This window comes from Sminthopsis crassicaudata, chromosome 1, assembly GCF_048593235.1.
Source record: "Sminthopsis crassicaudata isolate SCR6 chromosome 1, ASM4859323v1, whole genome shotgun sequence".
Lineage (NCBI taxonomy): Eukaryota > Metazoa > Chordata > Mammalia > Dasyuromorphia > Dasyuridae > Sminthopsis > Sminthopsis crassicaudata.
Genome location: NC_133617.1, coordinates 556,728,966 through 556,754,799, shown reverse-complemented (window position 1 = coordinate 556,754,799; position 25,834 = coordinate 556,728,966). Strand labels below are relative to the sequence as shown.

Sequence of the window (25,834 nt, the reverse complement as noted above, 5' to 3'; positions counted from 1 at the left end):
CTGTCTTCAAAATTAGTGCCCTTTTTACTATTTCAATGTGATCATAAAAAGAAACATGAATGAAAACTGACAAAGAATTCTGACAGGGACTCTGAGTGATTGAAAAGTATCATGATATTTTATGTACTTTAATCAACTAATTCACATGAAAAGACAGTAGTTATCACACAGAAAGAGTTGGTTGAATCTATATAAAACAACTTTTTTTTTTTTTTTTTTTTTTTTTTTCCCTGAGGCAGCTAGGTAGTATAGCAGATAAGGTGCTGGGCTTGGAATCAGGAAGATCTGAGTTTAATTCCTGCCTTACATATTCAATATCTATGTGACTCCATGGGGCAAGTCACTTAACTTCTGTTTGCCTCAGTTTACTCAAAAATAAAATGAGGACAAGGACAACATACTCCTTGTAGGGTTGTTGTAAGCATCAAATTAGATAACATTGGATTTATAGAATTTTGATATTGGGGAAACTGACTTACATACATGTTGCCAGGAACACATATATTATGTTCTGAAATACACTTACAAAAAGCTTTCTATCACCATGTCATTAACTTCACTTTAGAGACTGATAGTATCTTGGAAACAACAAACATGGATTTGGATATATTTCAAGAGACAGTGCAGGATAGAAGGGCCTGGCACACTATAGTCCATGAGGTCATGAAGAGTTGGAAAGGACTAAGTGACTGCACAACAAAAAGAACCTTAAATGGAACTGGTGGATTGCTTTTTTTTTTCTTTTTTTAAAGTTTACTGGGGAATAGTTCCTGCTTCCACAGATACCCATCATTCAGAAATAAAAGATGGTAGTCAGAAAAATAAGGAAAATGCATGTGTTACCAGTAACCAGCGCATGTGCTCATCATTTTGCAAGTACAAACATACCCTTCCTATTTTGGGGAAGTAGCTCTGCTACTTAATCAAAAACGTTTTGCTTAATTTTCATATGATTTTCACAAACTGTTCACTGAATCCTATATCTCGGGCTGTATCACTAACTCATTTCTACTGAGGGAAGGCTGCTGAACTTGAAGTTCTAGACTAGATTCTTGAAAGCTTTTAATTTCCATTTATTTTTATTTTAATGTCCATTATACCAATGTCAGTAGCCCCTCATTTTCATTGCCATTAATAGCTAAAGATAATAATTAAGAACTTTATAAACTCTATGAAGAGTGCATCTTGAGGTGAGACCCAGTGATCTGTTCCATACCATTTGGTTTTATAACCAATATCATTGCTCTGCTTCTATCTTCAGCCCAGGTGTCACACGGGAATTCGAGTCAAGTCCTCTCCTACTCCCCAGAGGCACGCAGGTATCCCCTGGTGACTGAAGGCAATGCCAAGTAACGACAAGTCCTTGAAGGTCTGAGAACCAGCTAAAAGGAGACTAGAAAGGTAAGAAGTGTCTAGGTTTGAAAATCCTGCCTAATTTATCTAGTCAGCATCAATATGTATACAAAAATACAACATACCAGTATTCTGAATCCATTTATGGATTCTTACAATAGAGGCTTACAATAGAAGCACAATTTAATGTGATCAAAAGCCTTATTATCACCTTAGATATATGAAAAATATTTACTTTCCATTTCTACAAATAAAAAGAAACAAAATTTATATTTAATCAACAAATGAAGGAATTATTTCTCAGAGTGGGGCTTATTAAACATTGGCTAGGGAGTTTAACTAGGGAGGCTATAAAATCCTTTTTTTCTGGCAAAACTTAAGAAAAATATAATTTTGGAATAGGTTAGGTGCAATCCTATTACAAGGAAGAGTCTAAGCCAGAATTCTGATGGCCCCTTCCAGACAGGACTATGATCTCTTAATTATATTCTATACATCACTATCAATGAAGCTCATCATTAAGACCTAAATTATCCTAAGGAGAATTTATAAAGTCCATTGAGATTTGTTGAAGGGAATGTAACTTTTATTTTTTTTTAAGATAGGAAAGCTGTAGTCCTGAGTTTAATATTCTTAGGCAAATTGATATAACATCTCTGTACTTTGGTTTCCATAAATAATAACAAATCATTGGGGAGATTCATCTTTCTTTTTATCTTTCTTCTGAAGCTCATAAGGAATGAAAGAAATAAGCATTTATTAAGTGCTTACTATATACTGGGCATTGTGATAAACAATTTTAAAAATATCTCATCTGATTGTCACATGTGGTTGCTGTTTGTCCTTCGTTCTCGAAAAGGACCATGACACGGAAATAAATTGGATTTCAGGAGGAAGGGCTGTCACAATACTCTTGGGAAAGCAATGCTATTGTTATTCCCATTTTTACAGTTGAGGAAACTGAAGCAGAATGAGGTTAAGTGACTTGCCAGGGAGGGGATGTATATGTGTGTGTGTGTGTGTGTGTCCCACAGCTGGCAAAGTATCTGAGGTCAGATTTTTAACTGAAGTCTTCCAGACTTCAGGCAGCATCCAGACACCCATATATTCTACATTTTGAACAGCTCAACCTTCCTGAAATCCAGTTCCTTGAGTCAGGATATCCTCCTTCTTGGTCTTCAAGAACAAAGGACAGCAATCACTACAAGAACCACCACTCCCCTAAAACCAATTTTATATTAATTCTGAGTTTAATTAGTTTTCATCTTTGTCACTTCTGCCTATCGGGGATAGGTTTCAGCTGTATGAAAAGAAAATCCTCTGAACCATTAGAGCTCTCCAAAAATGAAATGCACTGTCTCATTAGGTAATGATATCTGCTTATTTGAGGTTTTTGAACAAAGGACCACTTGCTGGAAAGACTGTAAAGGGGATTTTTGGTCAGGGACAGACAGACAGATTCAGCTTCATGACCTCCTAGTTCCCTTCAAATCTGTCATTAAAACCAAGTGAAAAATTTACTTAGGAAAAATGTATGCCTTCACACTTTGAGATATCAATTTTGATTTGATCAATATTGAGATATCAATAGATGATAAAAGCAGAATACAATCTGAAAAGTATAAATTTGGCATAGACTAATTCAAATACCTTCTTTTTCCTAAAGTAACTTTATGATACCAGATTTATAAAGATGATTTTTCTGATGAAAAGTCCTTCAATAGCTTTTATCAGTCTATGTCATTAAAACTCATGGACTTATTAGAATTTTAATAATGAAATTAGTTCTTTGATAAAGCAAAGGATGCAGGGAGCTAATCTGAAAAATACTATCACTAAAAAAACTGTAAATAAATGGAGCATATTTACAAAATACAAAAAAAAAAAAAAAACCCCAAAACCCCCAGCACATTTCTCTTAATCCAGTCTTTAAAAATCAATACTAATTTTAAAGGTCAGAGATAGCTACAAGGTCAAAATATTTTTCTATGTCATGCACTTAGGGAAACATCAATTTAATATTCTTTTCTGGACATTTGAGCCTATTCTGATCCTACAAAAAAGTATGTAATTCAAGAGGGGAAGGATGAGGTATTGGTGGAAAATTGTAGAAGGTTTATGGGTTGGGTATTTTTTTTTTTTTTTTTTTTTTTTTGGTTAACAAAATTGAGGCCATTAAAGCCAAGACACCTTCTGTTTCTAATCATTTTTCTATTAACTTAGATTTTTTCCAACATGAGAGAGTGTGGTGAGATTTTATAGCTAGTTCTATGAATGTACTTGCCAAAGTAATAATGCAATTGCATTTGACCATTTGGAGAATGACCTATGGCTAAAAGTGTTGTTAACAGTGTACATTTTAGCCTTAAATTCTGCTTTTTTTGATACCATCCTGGTTATATGTGTGTGTATGTATGAATGAACATAACAGTTAAAAATGGAAATAATGACTTATATAATTTAGAAATGTTTTTTTCCCTACTGGAAAAAATGTTTCAGTACAGTTTGTATCCCTGTCAAAAGCAACAAACCTGTTCAAAGGTTTTACAATCCACCTGAAGTTTCTTATAATTTATATTGGATTAAAATTCTAACACAGTGCTTTGTACATAGCAGACAATGTTTGCTGAGTGCCCAACACTATCAGACTTGCTTGTCTCAAATTTTAGAAGGGAACATATAAGCAGTCTGGTGATAGTTTTCAAACGTGTGTGTTTTACAGTGACCCTTGCATACACAGAGGCAATGTGTGGTCTTGTAGGGAAAGAGAGACCTACCTAGAGCTAGATTTGGTTCATATCTGATTTTTAGCATGGAGACCCTGAGCAAGTCAAAGTATCTCTTTATGCTCCAGGCAATTCTCTAAGACTATAAATTGTAAAACAGGTACAAATCTGCCCTGGTAAAGGGAGTTTCCTTTATGGAGGGGTCTTTATCTCAATAAAATTACAAATCCAGTCCAAAAAAAACAAAAAAAAACAAAAAAGAAAAACTATTTACATATAATTAAATACTTCAAGAATCTGTAATTTTGTAGGTATGGGTCCCTTCTCCACCAATGGATTACCATTTTTCTATTACTCAATAAAGTTTCTAAGAGTTTCTATGCCCCCCCCCCCACAAAAAAAAATTATCTGCATCACCCTAATGATGAAGATCAACTGCCTTAGAAGATAGAGATACAATCTGTCACCAATCTTGAACTAAAAGAAGAGATAGAGGAAAAAGGCACCTCCTTCTGCCCCTTTGCAAGGATATAACTTTTCTACAGTAGAGCTTTTTCATACAGAATCAGATTATTTTGAGGTGCTAATTGGTTTCACTAATTCTTTTCCCCTTTTTTCCTTTTTAAAAATAAATCTCATTGTTATAAAATGGTTCTCTGGGAGAGTGTAAAGAGATAATATGGGAAAATGTAGGTTTTGTAAAAACAAAAGATACCAAGAAGAATCTTTTTAAAGAAGAAACATAATCTGCCTCCAGATCTATTACTTATATATCACTGTCTGAAATATTCCTGGATTTCTCTTCTGTTTATGAGAAATATTTATGAGAGTGTGACATTGCCAGTGTAATGTTTTTGTGATTGTCACAGTATTGATTTCTTGATCCAATTGAGCATGATATGAAGTGCCTACTATGTGCCTGTCACTGTGACAATACAAAGACACGGATGAAAGTCTCTTATCTCAAGCAGCCCACATGTAAGTACATACAGAATCATGGTTTGTTTGGAAGGGAGGCCCGAGCATTGGGTATCAGGGGAGGGATGCCAAACTCAGGCCTTCTTGTTAACATAGAAAGTCATTGTTCCACTTTCATATAACAGGCATTAAATACTTTGCTATTACCTGAATCCCTAAGTCTGATATGGTATATGCATCTTGTACTTTATTATTTTAAGCAAAGAGGAGGAAGTGCTATGCAAATCAAAGTACTGCTTTTTACAATTAATCTGGATTTTGTATTCCCATGTCAGTTGACCTTAGGAAGTGACTTTCAATTTCATTAGTAACTAAATGGCTTTCATTCTTGGATGCGAGAACGTTTTCTAAAAGGAATACATAAAGAAAACTGACTCTGGGTATTCTCCGAAATTTCTCTAAATTCTTTATGATTATTTATTTAAATTATTCATGTTGGAGTCACATTTGATTTCAGATCACTATTGTTTTTGCTAGAGGCAGATTCTCATAATATACAGGAGGCTAAATTTGGTGTTAAAGACAACTTCAAATCCTGCTTCTGACACACACAAGCTGTGTGATTCTGAATAAGTCACTCAACCCCTCTGAGCCTTAGGCAACCCCCCCAGACTATTTAAGTTATGTAGATGGTTGCTATCTCTAATACCAATAAAGTCACAGGTTCCTGATAGATCATTTTAGCTACTGGAGAGAGATCTTGCTTTATCATTTCAGATAATCAATTATAAATGACCCCCTCCCCATTCAAAATTCATATCCACATCATTCCTTGGTATATGTTGGATGGATTATTGTAATTCATTATTTTGCAGCATCTAGACTATTAGTTTATAAGGTAAAATTGCAAATGTACTTGACATAGACAGCACACATATTGCTGCCAGGCTGTTTTTCACTAAAATTTCAAATTGACTTAAATTTTTCCTTCTGCCTTGTGAGGCTAGCCTTGGCTTTGCCCCTAGCTACAGTATATTAGAGAATTGTTGACTCACCACACTGTGTCCCTGAAGAATTTCTTGAAGTTTCTAGGGTACAATTAATGACTTTAGAGCCTGACTACAGTTTTTATTATTATGCACCTTGCCTCTTATACTCATTGGTTAAAATGATCAGGAACTCTGAGACGCCTCGTGTGTTCAAATTGAGACTAAAGCTTTAAGATCGGCTTCACTTACTCTCCTGGTATTTCAGTGATTTTCCCATTTCTTCATTTAATCTATATTGGCTTCAAAAAAAAAGTTCCTATTATAGATAAAATGATAGATATTTTTTTGTTAATTATCCTTTTCACTGATATTATTATCATATCCAGGGCTGCTTCTTCCCTTCAACTCTTCAACATTGTTTCATAAAAGTAATTATACATGCCAATATTCCAATTTGTAGTTATTACTCATTATTCAGTCAAAATGAAACAAAAGTACAACACTAAGTATTTTGAAGTTTATAAAAATTATTTTTTGTGTTACACATATGCCTGTAGATCTCAAAAATTTTTCTTTCCTTCATAATATACTGTAATATGGTTACAAGTGCATTGAAATTCATCTTGTTAGAATGGTAGTAATATATCCCACCAGGACTACTGTTCCTAGTAGCAATTTAAAATAATTATTGTGAGACTTGATGCTAGACATCAGGTTTGCAATAGAATTACAATGAGGGAAGTGTATTAGAGACAAAACATTGCTGGAAGAAAACTTCATAATGGCACAATTTGGAACTAAGCCTCAATTTTACAGTAATAGATTCTCTTTATGATGGCACAAAGGAGTAAATGCACTTAGCAAATTTAAATCTATTATTAGTCACACTTTGTGGATTGCAGTGCAGAAAGGAGAAAAGAAATTAGCTTTTTAAGTATGTTTCTTATATAAAACAGGTTCTACTAAGAACAGCATTATATAAAATCTCCTTGTTACAGTTCAGAAATACAGTAAGTCTCTATAACTGCAGGGAGTTTCACCGTATGGAAAAAAAACCCTTTCTAACATAGTTTTGGTGGTCTCCATTTTCAAATTACAAGTTTCTAAAGTCAGGATCTGTTCACCATCAATATACCCTTGATTTCAGAAATACAATACACAAAAGAAAGATAGAGTTAATTTGGTTTCTGCTGCTTGCTGCAATCTGTCTCTTTGAATGGAAGGATATCCGTACTTCACATTGATACTTTTTCTCTGCCTTTAGCTCTATTACAATTACAGTGAAGAGAATTCAGCAGCATTAAGTCTGCATGGTCTGGCACTCATCTATTTAAAATAAATTTCAATTGGCAATTTTGCAAAGGAAACCAACAGACAGAATTTAATGTGTATTTTAAAAAGGAATCATAGTATAAAATGAAAAACACCCTAAACATAAACACTCATTTACAAGTTAAGTGAAGGGTTTTCTTTTTAATTATAGTTGACATACTATATTTCCCACCGGAAAAAAAAAAAGAATATACAATTGGGGTATTTGTATAATTAATTTTTAAAGATATGACTATTGCATTAGTGTTGTTATAATGCCACATGGATGTTGCTGTAATCCTTCAGAAACACTAAAAGTTCTAATCTGAAGTGTTTTACATATATTAAAAATTCACCAATAATCATTTTTTTCTGGGAAGGGAGATAGTAATAGAAAGGATTAGTCATAAATTAAAATGAATGTGGCGAAAGGATGATAGTGAAAGGAATAAAAACCCCAAACAGAGAATATTTAAAAATAACTAAGTAAAAAGGTAAGTAAATTACATTACAAATGCCAAGTGAAGAGATGACTAATATTTAAGATCAAAAAATGAAGGTGGGGAAAAAGGATATTATAATCTAAATTATTAGGCTGATAATAATAATAAACATTTTTAAACTCATCAAATTATCTAGATATTTGCTCAACTTTTTAATTTAATTTTGCTTGTGGAATACTTTGGTTTTAAGTAGCATACTTATAAAAGAATCATGATTTCCCACATTCTCAAAACACAGGAAGAAATATAAAATTCTCTATGTACCTTTCTTTCTTTTTTTTTTTAGGTTAAATATGTGTAATTCTTTTAAACATATTTCCATATTTTTCATGTTACCAAAAAAAAAAAATTAGACCAAAAGGGAAAAAAGCCACAAGAAAGAAAATAAAATAAACAAAAAGTGAAAATACTATGCTTCAATCCATGTTCAGTCTCCATAGTTTTCTCTCTGGATGTGGATGGCATTTTCCGTCTGAAGCCTATTAGAATTGCATTGAATCACCACATTGTTGAGAGGAGTCAATTCTATCACAACTGATCATATAATCTTGTTGTTACTATGTACAATGTTCTCTTGACTCTGCTCATTTCACTCAGCATCAGTTCAGGTGAGTCTTTCCAGGATTTTCTGAAATCAGCCTGAGCAATATTTCTTATAGAGCAATAATAATAATAATATTCCATAACATTCATGTACCATAACTTATTTAGCTATTCCCCAATTGGTGGGCATCCATTCAGTTTCCAATTTCTTGCCACTACACAAAGGGCTGTCACAAACATTTTTGTACATGTGGGTTCTTTTCTCTTTTATGATCTTTTTATGATATAATAAGCCCAGTAGAAACACTGCTGGATCAAAGGGTATGCACAGTTTGAGAACCATTTGGTTATATTCCAAATTGCTTTTCAGAATGGTTGGGTCATTTCTATGTATCTTTCTAAAATATTATTCAAGTTTATATTTATCTGTATAACTATCTGATAATACTTACATTTCAAAAATGCAGAGAAAATATAAGGGTACACATTCATTCATTCAAGGTGTTTTTTTTTTTTTTTTAGAATAGTGTTTCTGTATGTTTATAATTCACACATATATATAAAACATATATATGTGTGTGTATACATATAAGTTGATATTTTATTTGGAAAGAACATATATACATGCACGAAATGACTAAAATTAATTACATACTGTGGTAGAAGCTGTATACATAACTACATTCCATGATTGTGAGTTTCTTGAGGGTGGGGGCTAGATTTTTTTTTTTCATATAAGTGGCTAGCACACAGTAAGAAATTAATAAATGCTTTTTGACCTAAGGAGATATGCAGTACTGGAATTATTGGAGTAGAAGGGAAGTTAGGAAAGGTTTCAAGTCTAAGACTATAGACTCCTCAGTTAAAGGCCTATACAATCTGGTTCCCAAATACCTTTCCAGTCTTATTTGATATGATTACCCTTCAGGAACAGTCAATTCTTGTCATTTGTGATAAGTATGTTCTTTACAGTCATAAATTAGTGAATACTGAACCAATGTTCCTAGGGGAAATACAGGATTCTGTAAGTGCCAGGTTTTTTTTGAGTCATCTAATCTAATACACATATTTTCCATAAGCACACCACAGCCTTCTTGTGTTTAGGAATACCAGACAGCACCTCAGTGCTACCCCCTGGGAACCATTTTAATCCATAAAGTTACCACCAAAAAGCACAAAAATGCAAAAGCATGGCACTAAGTAGACTGAAAAAAAAAGGATATTTGTTTACAAGATTAGAGCTGAAACAAGAAGACAGAGTGTGTCTTGTTTGACCTCATGACTCAAATTTTACCCTGTTCTGCGCATGTCTGCAAATGGCTGTGAAAAGGTCATTTGGGGTTATAAATAAAATTTAGTGAATAAATTCACAAATATAGAATCTATGAAGAAGAGGAATCAACCATAGTAATGCATTGCAGTTCCTTTGCACAAGTGAATGCACAATGCACAAGTGAATGCACAATGTTCCTTTGCACAAGTGAATGAGTGAAAAAAAATTTAAAAGCACTTATGTTATTTACTTCCTAACAGGTGATGGACTACTATGTTTTCAGAATGAGAAAGACAAACATTATTTGGACAAGGCCAACATGGTCATTAATTTTGCCATACTATATATATTTGTTATAATTTTGTTTTTCTTTTTTTTTCCCCCCTTATAAGTGAGAGTTTGATAAGGAGGTAGGAGAGAAAGAAAATAAATGCCTGTTAATTGGATAAAATATCCTACTAAAGCAGTTATTAAGTACTTATTATGTGTAAAGCATTATGCTAAGGATTGGGGATACAAAGAGAAAAGCAAGACAAATCTTGCACTTAAGGGATTCACATTCTAACAAGGGAGATAGATAGATACATAGATAGATAGATAGATAGATAGATAGATAGATAGATAGATAGAGATAAATAGAAAGGTTTCTGTGGTTGTCTATGTCTGGAATACATCCTTCTCTGTACCTCAAAGAACCCCTTGAAAATCACATTTGGGGGCTATCTTTTCCATGAGATCTTTGCTGGTTTTCCCAGTTGTCATAAAACTATCCCTCTCTCATAAAATTACGTGGCATACATTTTTTATTTACTTACTTGTCTCCTTCAGGAGAATATAAGCTCTCTGAGAGCAGAAGCTATTTAATGTCTTTGCATCCCCAGTCTTGCACACAATAGGTACTTTCTAAGTGTTTTTGTTATATTAGACTAAAGTCAAGGAAAAAGAACATTTTTAGTGTGAACTTTAAAACTAATGTATATAGACTAGAGGAAATGCCAGATGTAGGACAAGGCAACAAAACGAAAGTAAAGGGGTGAACTTGGGAAACAGGAATGGATCCTAGTAGAAAAACAGTTTTATTCCTGCCCAGAAAAGAGCATTCTCTCCAACTTCTATAGATTTATGATGACTTCAGCTTTTATCTAGAGGTAAGAGAATTAAGTATCCTGTTTCTTGACATACTTGATTATAAAACTAACTACTTATTTTCTAGGTAGTCTTTTTTAACAGCTAGTTTTATTGATCAATATTACTGGTGAAATTTTAAAAATACCCATTTAAAACATTTCTCCATCAGTGGAAATATAAATTAGAAGTAGCTTAGTAAAGTATGCTCATAATTCCTTGGAACAGAAATCTTACTGGTGGGCTGCACCACCGAAATTCATTCATATTTAAGGGAGTTTCACTGATCTACTAGAATGTAAGTGCCTCTGAGATCTGCAAAGAAATCTAAACAGACTGAACTAGAGAAGAACAACAACAACAAAAAAGACCAGCCAATTCATCCCACTTATCAAATGGAAGGTTTTTATTCTAACTCTATCCTTGTCACCAAATTCAAGACCAAGACAATTTGAAGGAAAAATTAATAGACTGGTTTCTCAACATCCATTTGATATTTCCCTAATGAAAACAGTTAAATAAATGACTCATTAAGTTGAAAAAATGCAATTCAATTAAACTCACAATTATTAATTGACTGCCACACATGGTACAGCGAGACTATCAAAAATTAAAATGAAATAGTCCTGTCCTCAAGGAGCTTATAGTCTATTATTTGTGTGTATGTGTGATGGGGATACAACACATATTTTGCACCTAAATACAAAAGTAAATGCAACAATAGCCCCCTCCCCCCCAAAAAACCCTCTCTCTTACATACGTTCTTTCCTTTCTTATTTCCACTTTAGTCACCCTAATTTAGATCTTTACTACCTTATTCTAGTTCATCTTTTGGTCTTATTGTCTCAAGATCTCTCTTCTTAAGTTCACTCTACACATAGCAGCAAAAACAAGCTTCTGTAGATGCTTTCTAAAAACATACATCAATTTCCTGTTTAATAGCTTCAATAATTCCCTATGACCCAGCATGCCAAATCTCTGTTCCATGCCTCTTTCCAAGAGATGCATGGAATAGATAAAAGATTTCTTAAGAATTGGCTTGGATGGAATTCAGTGGATCATGAGTCAATAGTTTTGATTTTAAGGATGGTAAATTGTTCCTTTGAAAATTGAAATAAAAAGTACCTGTGTTTTCTTCACAATGAACCTGTTGGAAATAAAATGTAGGTTTTTAACTAGCCTAAATTGCTTGACTTAGCCTTAATTTTGCTTTAGAACATGTGAGTTATGAATCCCACTATTACTGTATGTTTTCTAAAAGTCTGGATCACCAACCGCATGATACTGGAATGAAGCCAGTCTACGAGCATTGAAGAAAGGCTTGTCACAACACCGCTCTGCTGGGCAGGATGTAGGCAGTGAGAGGATGACAGCAGAGTACTCCAGCAGCTGCTGCACAGTGAACTGGGAGTGGGGCAACCACAAGCAAGACTTCAGAGACACTTCAGAGACACCCAGAATTACAACTTCCAAAAAATGTGGCAAAGTTGTTGACTGCTGGGAAGCCACAGCAGCAGACAGACTGGCCCGCTTGATGTCAATTGGACCGACAGGGGCTGTTTTTGAGCAAAGGCTTAGGGCCAGAGGAGGCTAAGAAACAAATGGCAGCTGTGGCCCCCCAGGGAAGGGACAGTTGTGATAATATGAGAAGCGTGGAAAGCCAGCTGCCTCTGGAACTTCAGCTATACCTGCATTTACAGCGCTCACCATCAGTAGCACAATCTTTGAGCATGAAGTTTCTATCTAAATGTCAGTAAGTCCAAAATTGGATAAATGGTTTCATTCAATATATGCACTGTAAAAGTGTTAAAAATCATTCTGTGTCACATCCTTATCAAAGTGGGAAAATTACATAATGCAAATTTTGTTATATCTGTCTTGGCTAAAGCATATCAACCAGCTAATGTCAATCAGTGATCAGCAAATTAGTATATTGTGCCTGAATTGCCACTTTTTTTTTCAATTCTGAAAGTCAACACATCCAAAATGGAACTTGTCTTATCTCCTCCCTTCCCCCCATCTGTCCCCCTTTTAAACTCCCCTGTTTCTGTTCATTGGTATTAATATAACATTTAGCTCTGAGAAGGATTTTAGAGATCCAAAAACCTTATTTTTATCAACAAGCATGTATTTACTCCCTAAGTGGGTCAAGCACTGGGCTAGGTCCTGAGAATACAAGTCCAAAAGAGTCTCTAATTTAATTTCTACCTAAGGGATTTAATGTATTCACAGTGATGGGAATATACAAAACAAAAAGACAGTGATGGGGCAGAGATAATAACTGGGGAAATCAGAGAAATTAAGCAGTTACACAGAAAGTGGAGGACAGCCAGTATTCCGATTCATATATTCTGATTTATATGCCATGCTTCTTGGTAATCTAGATGCCTCAAGTGACATGAGATCAAGTTCTGTCAACTCTATCTTTACAAAACCACATTCTCTATATTCCCATAGGCACTACTTGAGTTCATGTCTCTAATTACTTTTTGTGAAAACTCCTATTCTAGTCTCTTCCTTTGCCAATCCATTCTCCATAGAACTGTCCTTTAACCCATCCTCACCTTTCTCCCCCTCGCCCCCCCCCCCCAAAAAAAGAAGCTTTTTAAAGCACAAACCTCACCATATCACTCTTCTGCCTCCAAACTATCAGCATCCTGTGGATAAAATACTCCCCAGTCTGGAATTTAAGACTCTCTACAATGTGTTTGCAGAATTACAATACTCCTCTTTGCAATTTGATATTTTAGCTATCTTGGGTTACTATTTGGTCCTCAAACTTCACATTCCATTTCTCAGCTTCAGGCTTTTATACAAGCTGTCCACTATATCTGATAATAATAACAATAATAATAATAATAATAATAATAATAATAATAATAATAATAATAATAATGATAATAATAAATGTGAATTAAATTTATATCTCTAATCTGGATCTTTATTTTCTTAAAGGCTCAAGCCTAAGTGCAGGATTTTCTATGTAGTTTTGTTGGATCTCTCAGTTAGCATTTTCTCACTTCTGAAATTACCCTGTATTCACTTATAGGTCTCTAGGTTATAATGTACCCCAATAAAATGAAAGTTCCTTGAGGGAGGGGGTCTATTTCTTTTTTGTCTGTGTCCCTAGTATTTAATGAGTACTTATTGGATTGAAATGTGCTCTGCCTAATGGTTCACTCATTAAATTTGGTTTTGACAAACCAGCAATTGGCCTCCATAGAACAATTTATAACTGCACATTAAACCTATTTTTAAAAAAATGTCTGAATGTGATATTTTGTTCTTTAGTCTTGAATTTCCAATCGCTTGCTAATCATCTTTATCTGGATATCCCGAAGGCATTTCAAATTCAACCCATTCCAAATTGAAATCATTATCTCAAACCCCTAAATTTGTTGTTTCTCTAAAGTTTCCTATTTCTATTGTAAACCTCATCATTCTTCTAGATCTTCAAATTTGAAACCCTGGAGTCATCTTCAACTCCTCACTTTTCCTCTTCATTTCCAATCAGTAACCCAGTCTTGTTGATTCTATCAAGACAACATCTTTCTTATCTGTTTCCTTCTCCCATACCCATGTCTAGGCCAAGATCCTAATTCAGACCTTCCCTACCTCTCACCTGAGCTATAAGGAATAGCCTTCTAATTATCTCCATTCCTTGTCAATCCAATCATTACACAGCTGCCAAATGATAGTTCTAAAGTACAGATCTGAGCATATCACTCTAGTGCTCAAAAAGCACAATGGCATTGATAAAGTTGTGATTTGGAACTATGTCCAAAGGGCTATAAAACCATGCATATCCTTTGATCCAACAATACTATTATGAAGTCTATATCCCAGAAGAAATTAAAAAAAAAAAAACAAACTAAAAAATAAAAGGATCTATATGTACAAAAATATTTAATATCAGCTCTTTTTTGAGGGCAAAAAATTGGAAATTGAGAGGGTGCCCATCAATTGGGGAATGACTGAACAAACTGTGGTATGTGATTATGATGGAATACTATTGTGCTATAAGAAATGATGAGCTTGTAGGTGGAGTTGTGAAAGAATCCAGCCATTCTGGAGAACAATTTGGAACTGTGCCCAAAAAGTTATCAAACTGTGCATACCCTTTGACCCAGCATTGCTGCTATTGGGCTTATATCCCAAAGAAATACTGAGGAGGGGAAAGGGACCTGTATATGCCAAAATGTTTGTGGCAGCTCTTTTCATAGTGGCTAGAAACTGGAAGATGAATGGATGTCCATCAATTGGAGAATGGTTGGGTAAATTATGGTATATGAAGGTTATGGAATATTATTGCTCTGTAAGAAATGACCAGCAGGAGGAATACCGAGAGGCTTGGAGAGACTTACATCAACTGATGCTGAGTGAAATGAGCAGAACCAGAAGATCATTATACACTTCAACAACAATACTGTATGAGGATGTATTCTGATGGAAGTGGATATCTTCAACATAAAGAAGATCCAACTCACTTCCAGTTGATCAATGATGGACAGAAATAACTGCACCCAGAGAAGGAACACTGGGAAGTGAATGTAAATTGTTAGCACTAATATCTGTCTGCCCAGGTTACATGTACCTTCCGAATCTAATACTTAATGTGCAACAAGAAAATGGTATTTACACACATATATTCTATCTAGGTTATATTGTAATACATGTAAAATGTATGGGATTGCCTGCCATCGGGGGGAGGGAGTGGAGGGAGGGGGGGATAATTTGGAAAAATGAATACAAGGGATAATATTATTAAAAAAAAATTACTCATGCATATATACTGTGGAAAAAAATTCTAAAAAAAAAAAGAAATGATGAGCAAGATGCTTTCAGAACAACCTGGAAAGGCTTATATGATCTGAATCAAAGTGTCATTAAAGTACAAAGTAACAACAATATTGTAAGATGATCAATTGGGAATGACTTAGTTATTTTCAGCAATAAAATGATCCAAGACAATCTGAAGGACTTATGATGAAAAATGCTATCCATCCCCAGAGAAAGAACTGAAAGTTTCTGGATACAGATTGAAGCATTTTTAATTTTATTTTTCTTGAGGCTTTATTTTCTTTTACAATATGATTATTTAAAAAATGTTTCACATGACTACACATATATACTTATGTCAAATTGCTTGCCATGTCACTGGGAGTGGGGTGGGGAGGGAAGAAGGGAGAAAATTTAGAACTCAACATTTTGAAAATAAATGTTAAATATTATTTTCATATATAATGGGGGGAAATAAAATACCAAATAAATTAAAACAAAAAAAGTTCTAGCAAAAGCTACAATACCTACCTATCATTTCTAGGATCAAACAAAAAGAAAATTCTCTGTTTGTTAAAGTCCTTCACAATCTGGCTCCAGTCTACTTTTTCTAGCCTTACTTTCTATTACTTTCTTTTATGTACTCCACAATTCAATCACACTGGTCTACTTGTAATAAAAAAAATTTCATCTCACTCTTCTCTATGCTTTTTAGGTATAAGCTATGTTGCATGCCTGGAGTATATTCCTTCATTTCTGCCTCTTGGAATAAGGTTCCCCTCAAATGTTATTTCCTACATTATGACATTATTAACAAATAACCAACAAGGGGAAATTTTCCTCCCAGATTCTTCTATTACCTGATACTGTGGCCATAGTCAGGTGCTACCCTGAATGCACACAGCTATTAGGTAGCACAATGTCTAGTGCTGACTCACCAAGAATTTGAGTGTTTTTGGAAAACAACTACTATATAGCTAGGGTGTCACCTTCAATGGAACAAATGATTGGAGGTACTACATGGCCCCCCTTTCATGGGTTCACCTGCTAGCAAATTTGTGATCTATATAGATATCAGGAGCTAATTTGTTACCACAAAACAACAATTGATTCATAAGTAATATAATTTGATCAACCTTACTAAACCCCATCAAATATAAAATCTTTCAATCAAAACTTTAATAGAATCATCTGAAATTATAGTGAAAAAAGTTTGTCTTGCTTAACTTTTCAGTGTGCCATTAATACCTCTTTCCTATCAGTGTTTGATTAGATACAATACCCTGGTAATATTAAAAAGTCCCCCAAAACTGAAGCTATTTCTTGTCGTGATAACTGACCTTTCAAAACATCTTGTCCTTTTTTTTTTTGGAAATAAATTCTCAACCCTGCACAAATAGACCCTAGTGGGGTTAACGTTAAGGGGGTAACAATAATCATCTCATGTTGCTGGTCTCCTTAAACAACTCGTTTCTTGCCGACTGGAAGGAGATTCCCACAGCACTTAGAATCCTATTGTAAGCATTACCTACACAATGTCACAGTGGATGGAAAACTTGTTTCTCTATAGGCTCAGGCAAGGTGCCTTGCCCCCTTCAGGTGGCTTTAAGAGACATATCAACAGCTCCATTTACGCAGCTTGTATCATGTCTAATGATACCCAACCTGGCATCTGCCATGCTTTCAGTCTTTGCATTTAAAACAAAGTGCAGCTTCCCCCACATAGCATCCTGATTAAACAAATTATCTGTGGTGCTGACTGCAAATGTACACACCAGAGTGCAGGAAATGAACAGATACAATGGCCAAGTCTGTATTTAATTTTAATTAAATTTCATTCTGTAGCTCAATTAATCCACATCTCCAAATGTCAGCAGGACTTAGGCAAATGGAATGACATCTGCTGCACTGCACCCTGACTATAAAACCTTCACTGCATGCTAGGGCTCTGGAACTGCACCAGGAAAAATGAAATAGCTTTATTAAGTGTATAGCAACATATAGAAGTCTGTCTAATGAAAGTACATATGCTCTGAAAGAAAATTAGACTATGGATGTGAGTGTGGCCAAAACTGCTAAATGACCTGGTCGGCATGATTGATGAAAAATAAATTCAAGAGTGGTTTATTTGAAAGGTTGATGCCTGCCATCTGGGTTATGCTTTCTTTATACTTACCTCCTGGACTTGTTCATGCCTGTTACTGAGGGAGCTCTTCTGAGAACACCCTTTTTCCATTGCCATTGGAGGAAAGCAGGGGCAAAGGTTTCACCTGAGAAACTGGGTCTTGGAAAAGGACTTGAAAAAGTAGTTTTTAAAATGGTGAGCCTCCTCAGAGATGGCTCCCGTTAGCACCTCACTGTGAGGTCTCGTCAATGGCCAGGACGACTACAAAACCTCCATGTCACTTATATGGGGTGTTCCAGAAGTTCAAGTATAATCTGGAGCAGTGGTGGCTCTCACTGGATTCAGTGGTAGAGAAGTGGTTTAACTTTGTAAAGTATTTGTGAATATTTGAAATTAATTATCTTCATTTGTGAAATATTTTGAGGTAAGAGTGATATTGTTAATACCTTTTGATCAAGAATTTCAAACATGAAATTAAAAGCTGCTTTGTATCTTGAAAAAAGACTAGGATCTCCCTCCATGAGATGATAGACCCTTATCTCTACAGGACTCTGGCGTTTGCTGTGGGGTGAAATTTTCCCCAAGATCCAAGTTTGTACACTTCTTCTTTCCAATTTCCAAACCATGCCATAGTCCAAAATATTTGGACTCTCCACCTCTGCATTATGTGCTGTCTCCCTTCTAGAATGTAAGTTCCTTGGGAAAGAGATGGTCTGGCTTACATATATTTGCATCCTACTTAGCACTATGCCTGGCATAATGTAAGCACTTAATAATGTTTTATCATCCATTTGTTCATTCATAAAGTAGCCCAAGTTCTTAATAACTTTTTTTTATTTTTTTTGGCTATCATCCACTACTGACTTTTGAATCCCATTACTGATTCATATGAATACTATAATTCACTAAATCCTCATTTTTTGAAGAACTACTGTCTGTGCCTGGCACTTCTATCTTATATTGTGAAGATTTTTTTTTTTTTTGGTACCTAAGCATAAAATTTTGTATTCGTTCCTAATGAATTTTATCTTATAAGATTAAGGCAAATGCTCTGGACTTGTCAAGATCCTTTTAGAACCTAGGTCCTATCATCAATACGTTAGACATCCCTTCAAGCTTTATGTCATCTGCAAATTTGACAACCATATTCTCTATGCCTTTATGCAAGTCACTGAAAAAAATACATTAAATAGCATAGGGTCAAACAGAGATTTCTGAGGCACTCTGTTGAAGACCTGCTTGCCACTTTGACCTTGAGCTATTAATGATGACTCTTTTTTTGAGTTCAGCCATCTCCATAAGAATAATACTTCATCAAAAGATTTTTTAAGGTGAAGTATGGGTAAATAGGGCCACAGCATTTCCCTCATGTACTAGTTTAGAAATACTGATAAAAAGATGAAATGAAATTAGTCTAGCATGACCTGTCTTGAATGAAGGCATCCCAGATCTTTGTAATCATTCCTTCCCTCTCTTTGTGTTCATCAACAACTGAAACTGCTTCTCATTCGTCTGGCTTTTACTTTAAATATGCAAACCTTGGGAAGTGTACACAAATTTAGGTGATAACATAATTAATGTATGGTTAGCTTATCTATACTATATTACTGACTCATATCCTAATATGGGTTTCCAATGTATGTGTGTATGTGTGTGTATTCATTAGCAATGAATTACAATAATTTCATTTTTTCTCACATACATGGAAAAAGGAACTGTAGGAAAGAGAGGTTATTGATGAATAATGTAGGCATATATGGAACAGAGATGCAAAGAACTTGAATAAGGTAGCTGTTTCTGTGAAATACAAAGTTAGGTGGTATTAAATGAGAAGGGATATGATAGGAATTTGTTTCAAGGTCATCTTTATTATTGAGAAACTTGGGGGAATAATTTAATAGGTAGAATGTAAATGCCTTGAAGGCAGGGGCTGTTTAATTTTTCTTTTTTTAAATGATTGCTGATCTATTGATACCTTTAGACTATTAGGGTTGGATCCAAAGTATATGGAGAATTAAGACATTTTTCTGGATAGCAGACCTATATCTGCTCTGAATAATGAAAAGGGCAATCTAGGTGGTTTTTTGTTGTTATTGTTGTTTTTTTGTTTTGTTTTGTTTTGTTTTGTTTTGTTTTGTTTTGTTTTGTTTGTCTCACTCTGCTTATATTTAGAAAACTCCAGCAAAAAGTGGCAATCTGAGATATGAGGAAGAATGAGATATCAGGGTTTTGTATTAATTTGTAAAACTTTTGGTAAATCTTTAGGACTAAACACCTGAAAGTGATAGAAGACAGAGAGAAATAGGAGATCTAACCAGAGGAAAAACAATAACTACTTTAGATTGGACTAAAATACTGAATTGAGGATCAATGTAATTTGTTTTCTTGTTCATTTATGCAGTAATTAATAAAACAAATTATCTCTCTGTTGAATTATGAAATCAAGAAATGGCAGGAATCTTAGAGAAAAAGCTAGTGTAACCCTCTCAAGAATAAAACAGGAGGATCCAGATGAAAGAATTTATAAAGATCACAGAAATAAGTGAGTAGGAATGCTGAATTTGAACCTAGGTATTTTGAAACCAGTTTTCTTTCTGGTTCTACAGTGGTAAAACACACATACATACAAATATACATTGGAGATGTTATAACACACAAATATATGATATTTACATATCTGTGTGTCTATAATACACATGTGCAAACATGCATATATATATATATATATATATATATATATATACAGAGAGATGTGCATTTAAAATGTTCATTATATTTATGTATGTGAGTAATTGTATATGTAAACAAGGTACCCTCAAAATTTTAGTGCAATTTTAAGCTTTAATAGTATAAAATACATATACATATATATACTTTTGCTTACACAAACACATAGCAGAAAAAGGAATTGTGAGAGATCTAACTGGAGAAAAACAAACATCATAGAATATTGGGTTAAACATGGAATGATGAGCAATGGAAAAATGGGTGTTAGTCAATTAAATTCAATTAAGCAAACATTTATTAATGGCCTATTAAGTGCTAAATTTTAGGAATACAAAGACACAAATAAGATAGTCCTTGTCCTCTTGGAGCTTATATTACATCCAGGGAGTAGAGATGGGGGGTGGAATTACAAATGCATAGATAAGTAGATATGAGATATAAACAAAATCAATACAAAGTAATTATGGGCAGGGATACTATAGGGGAATAAAGAGACAGCCCTTCATGTGAGCCTTGAATGGAATTCAGGGTTCTGAGATGTAGTAATGAAGAAAAAAGCATTCCAAACACAGGGGAAAGCCCGTATGAAGGCCTGGAGAGGGAACACAGAATGCCATGTATGGGGGACCCCAAGTAAGTCAATTTCATTACAATGCAACATGAGTGACTTTTGAGAGAGCCTTGGATAGCAAGAGAATCAAATCAGTCAATACGTTAAGAAATTAATTCAGGCTATTCACTGGAAGGTCATAATACTGAAGATGAAGTTTTGGTATTTATTTGGTATTCATTGGAAAAGACCCTGGTACTGGAAAAGATTGAAGGCAAAAGGAAAAGGGGATAGCAAAGGATGAGATGGGCAGATAGTATCATTGGAACATGAACTTGGACAGACTTTGAGAGATAATAGAGGATAGAAGGGTCTGACATGCTATGGATCATGGGATCAAGAAGAGTCAGAAGTGACTAAATAACAACAATAATATGAATGAAGGGGAAAACTGGGAAATAAGCCTGGAAGGATAGGCTATAGGTAGATTGAAAAGGTCTTTAAATACCAAACATACAAGTATATTCTTTTATCCTTGAGGTAAGAGAGAATAATGGGAACTTTTTGTGCAAGATATGTGTTTAAGAGGTATCAATATTTGAGCTATGTGGAGGATAAACTGGAAAGAGAAGTTGTTGTACAAGTGAGTTACCTTGGATTGAGAGTGATACCCTTAAAAAAAGGTCCTAATCAGTAATCAGAGGAGCTGGGCTTCAATTTTTGCTCTGTTAGTTTCTAATTTTGTGATCTTGGGCAAATTACTTAAATTCTCTGGGATTCTATTTCCTTATCTATAAAATGAGGGGAATTAAATTAGATGACCTTAGAAATGCTTTATGGCTCCACATCTATCATCCTATGACGACTCCCTGTTACCAATTACAAACAACAAAATATGATGATTTTTTTTTTTTGCTAAAATCAGAACTTTATATAGAGTTTAAATAGTATTTCATTCCTAATCCAACAAATAAGAAAATTATTTTATAATAAATATACAGAAAAAAAGCGAACAACTTTAATTTACTTAGTGAACCTACCTGGTAAAACATTAAAATGACACGCAGAACCCAGTATATTAATGAATTTGAAATAGCAATCAATAAGACCATTAATTCTACATAGATCAAAGTAAACATGGGATTAATGTGGGTCTGTCTTGACATTAGAAAGACATTAAAACATATTGTTAATATAACAGTTTAAATTTACAAAAATTATGATTTGAAACTATGGGAGAATGTTTACAGTATGAATACAATTACCTATAGGAACTAATATGAAAGTGGTATTGGTAATATGTATATAAAACAATTTTAATAACTACATAATTTGTGTGTGCACCACTCTACTTATTTCATTTAGAAAATTATAGTTCTTAACTTGGTGCTTAGACACATATACAATTATACTTTTATTATCACTTTGTTAAAGATCTCTCAAAGACAATATTTAGGCTATGAAATTATGTAATTCCCTTCTTAAAAAACATATGAAGATCATTTACCTTGAGTAGTTTAGATATAGTTCTGACTGAGGAATATAGGCTAAGCTCCTTTTCAATATTTCTTCTAGTATTATGGTAGTATAAAAATTGAAAATATTTCCCACTTCTATTATTTTTAATAACTCAACATTCCTAATGTTTTCATCTTTAGTCACATTCACATTGGATTGATAAATGAAATGAAAATATAAACAACAAAATTAAAGATTTTACAATAGGGACAACTTCTAAAAAAGACGCACATATCAATAAGCAGCTGAAGGGTACTAAAACACCCACACAGAGGATTAGTACTCTAAAAATTTGGGTTCAAATTCAACTTCTCAAATTTACCAGTTTTATGACTTTGGTTCTGTCTCTTAACTTTCCTGATCTTCGGCTTTCTCATTTGTAAAATGGAGGCAATAATACTAATAGAATCTATTTTGATAGCTGTTGTGAAAATCAAATAAGTTATATATGTCAATGTGAGTTTTAAATCGTAAAGTACTGCATATATGTTACTTATTAATATTTTATGCTAGTCTTCAATGCTCAACCCTCTTTAGGATATAGGATATAGTTACTGAAGAATGTTTTCCTCCTGTATGGTTCTATGCCTCAAAATAGTTTGGTTGTGGGGGATGACTGCTTATGTCTGTGGAACACACGTTTTAGGAGTTTTTACACAAAGATGGGAAGTGTTCTTTCTTGGGTCCAGAGATGGACACTCTGGTTGTATCTCACTAATGGAAACCACCAGATGGTTGGTCACCAGATGTTGAATTTTTCTGGTCACAGCAATGCTATTGTTGAGTCTGTTTAGTGATGAAGAAGGGTGATAATTTGCACTAACAGAATGACTGCCTACCTTGAAGAAAGCATAAATCCTGTGACACACTAATGTGTCCCAAAAGATAACTGATTATATTCACTCATTTGCAGTCACTTTTGATACTCAAATTCTTAAAAATGTAGACTATAATATCTTAAACAATTAGATGATCAAACACAAAATTTTTCCTGTCAGAACATTCTTAATTTTAATTTAGAAACAAATTCATCTAAAAGAAGATGATAAACTTTTAGGGAAAATTCTGAAAACTGATAGGATCTTTTCATTTTGTGGATGACTGGCAACATTTTTTATTGTGGGTTGTTTAAAAGCCAAGTATATCCAAATATAATAACTATTGGGAGGACCTGACCATTGGAATGCTGGGCAATGATTTCAATTTAATTCATTCTTTCAATAAGCAATAATCAGGCTCTTCATGTATGCATGCATCTTACTCATCTTTGGATTGTAGAGATGTGAAATTTAATGAAAACAGAACAGGGTTTCTCAAGCCAGAGGCATCAGGAACCAACATGAATAGGTGCTTTGTGTTTTTCACAGCAAAGTGTGCAAATCTTGCCCCAGTGTAATCTATTTATGCTTATGATTCCAATGCTGTTACTTCTGATGCCCAAAAAGCTGCTTCATCACATCCCCTGCCGATGGTGCCACTGTAAAATTTCAGGTAATGAGATAAGGGGCACGCTTGAGTTCTTCCCATGCCAAGATGAGGAAAATTAATTTTAAATGCTAAAAAGATGAGACTACTGGTGCAGACGCTCACTAAGCACTACCAGCTGCTCTATAGTATTAGAGTTTAGAAACGGGACCTTGTTTAAAAACAACACCACATAACCGTGGGACACACTATCAGACTGTAACAGGATTCAGAGACACTAAGACCTTGCCTAATCACACTAAAGAGCTGGATTCTTTGGCAAAAATGCTGAAAATTCAAGTTGTGTTGACAACACTAGCCTCCATATTTCCTTAACATATGGAGAATTCTGTTATAAATGGAAAATAAAGGATTAGGTTATTATTAATGGGAAAGGCTTCCCAAAATGCAGTTCTATTGAAGTTTTAGGCAAGTTGATTTGGGGCTGTTTGTAGAGCTGAAATTTGAAGGCAGGATAGTGTCTGGTAGTGGGTGTAGGTTCCTTCCAAATTAAAATAGTTTATGAAATATCATGGAACTATGTGGTGATGGTAAATATTTTAAAAGAATAATCTATATTAACATAGAATCTTAAAGCGGAAATTACCCTGAAATTAATCGAGTTCAGCCATTTCATTTTGTAGATGAAAAAATTAGCCCTATAGAGGCCTACCAAGGGTCCCAAAGTTAGTTAGTAGCAGAATAAGAACTCCTGATTGTCACTGTCCTGTTTCTCAATGGCACATATATTAAGTCCTATAAGAGTTCAAAGAAGGAAAAATTGGCAGGAGAGATAAGGAAAGGCTTCTAGGAGGAGGTGAGAGATCTTTAAAGGATGGATAGAATCTGAACTGATGAAAAGGAAAAAGGAATAACATTTTAGATAGGAAAAATAATTTAGACATTTATTTACCGAAGAAGGAATGTACATGGAATACTTATGGGGGATCTGATAATAGTAATTTAAAAATTAGTAAAATATACATGAAGCCTTTTGAGTTTTATAGAGTTTTCCTTAAAAAACTCTATGGAGGTTAAATAGTGAGAGTATTATTATTAACCCCATATTACTGATGAGGAGATAGGCTCAAAGATAATGATATCTAGCATCCCACAGCAAATGTTAAGTAATCTGGAAGGATTGTGTTAAGGGAGATAAGAACATAGATTATGTGCTTGTTAATTAATTATATTGTAAGTCTTGAGAATAGCAACCATTTTCTTATCCTTTTATGTATGTTCTAGGTATATAGCATTGTAAAGCTGTTCACTAAGTGTGTTTATTGATCGATTAGTAATTGAGGATAGAGAAGGAGAATCATAAAGCTGGAAAGTACCTTAGAAATCATCTAGTTCAAATCTCTCACTTTGGGGTTGGAGGACCCATTGACCTGATCTTCAGGCCATATCCACAACTTGAGAAGCCATGCAATTGGCTCCTGCATTTAGCCAGGCCTTCAGTATAGCTAGTTCTGTAGCCTTTTCCTGGAGCTTAGGAGAAGAAAATAATGCAGGAAAATAATACTACAGAAAGAGTGGTTCTTACCTTGGGGATTAACACACTTTCTCATAAGAAAGAAAATCTAAAAGAATAATTTAGCTTTTCCACTGCTCAAGTTGTGTTACAAAGACACTGGGGGTTGGAGGTGGGTATCTCGTTGGCAAACTTCTTCTGTGTGTGCTCTAGACCCTGTAGCTGCTCGCCCAACCCTCCTTCACTCTGGTGGCCACCATATCTTTTTTCAGACCTCCAGGAGCTGGGAGGTAGCTTTCTAATTCTTAAGCTCAGAAACCCCCACAGATGTACTTTCTCCCATTATTATCATCAACATCAATTAGTTTTTAGAAATTAGTTCTTTTAGAAATTTTAGAAATTAGACTTCATTAGTTTTTAGGAAGGGGTATTTATGAAGGGTCACAGTGCATAATT

The 25,834-nt window shown here is 34.3% G+C and overlaps 1 protein-coding gene and 1 long non-coding RNA gene across 7 annotated transcripts in view; one reads left to right on the top strand and one right to left on the bottom strand.

Annotated features, from left to right (window-relative positions):
- Positions 1 to 25,834, bottom strand: part of KIAA0825 (KIAA0825 ortholog) — a 541,416-nt gene that overhangs the window by 128,158 nt on the left and 387,424 nt on the right. The window lies entirely within an intron of this gene.
- On the top strand, positions 1,357 to 13,326 carry LOC141550935 (uncharacterized). Its single transcript, XR_012484703.1, has 3 exons — positions 1,357 to 1,401; positions 4,949 to 5,057; positions 12,003 to 13,326. It is a non-coding gene; the product is annotated as an uncharacterized LOC141550935 (long non-coding RNA).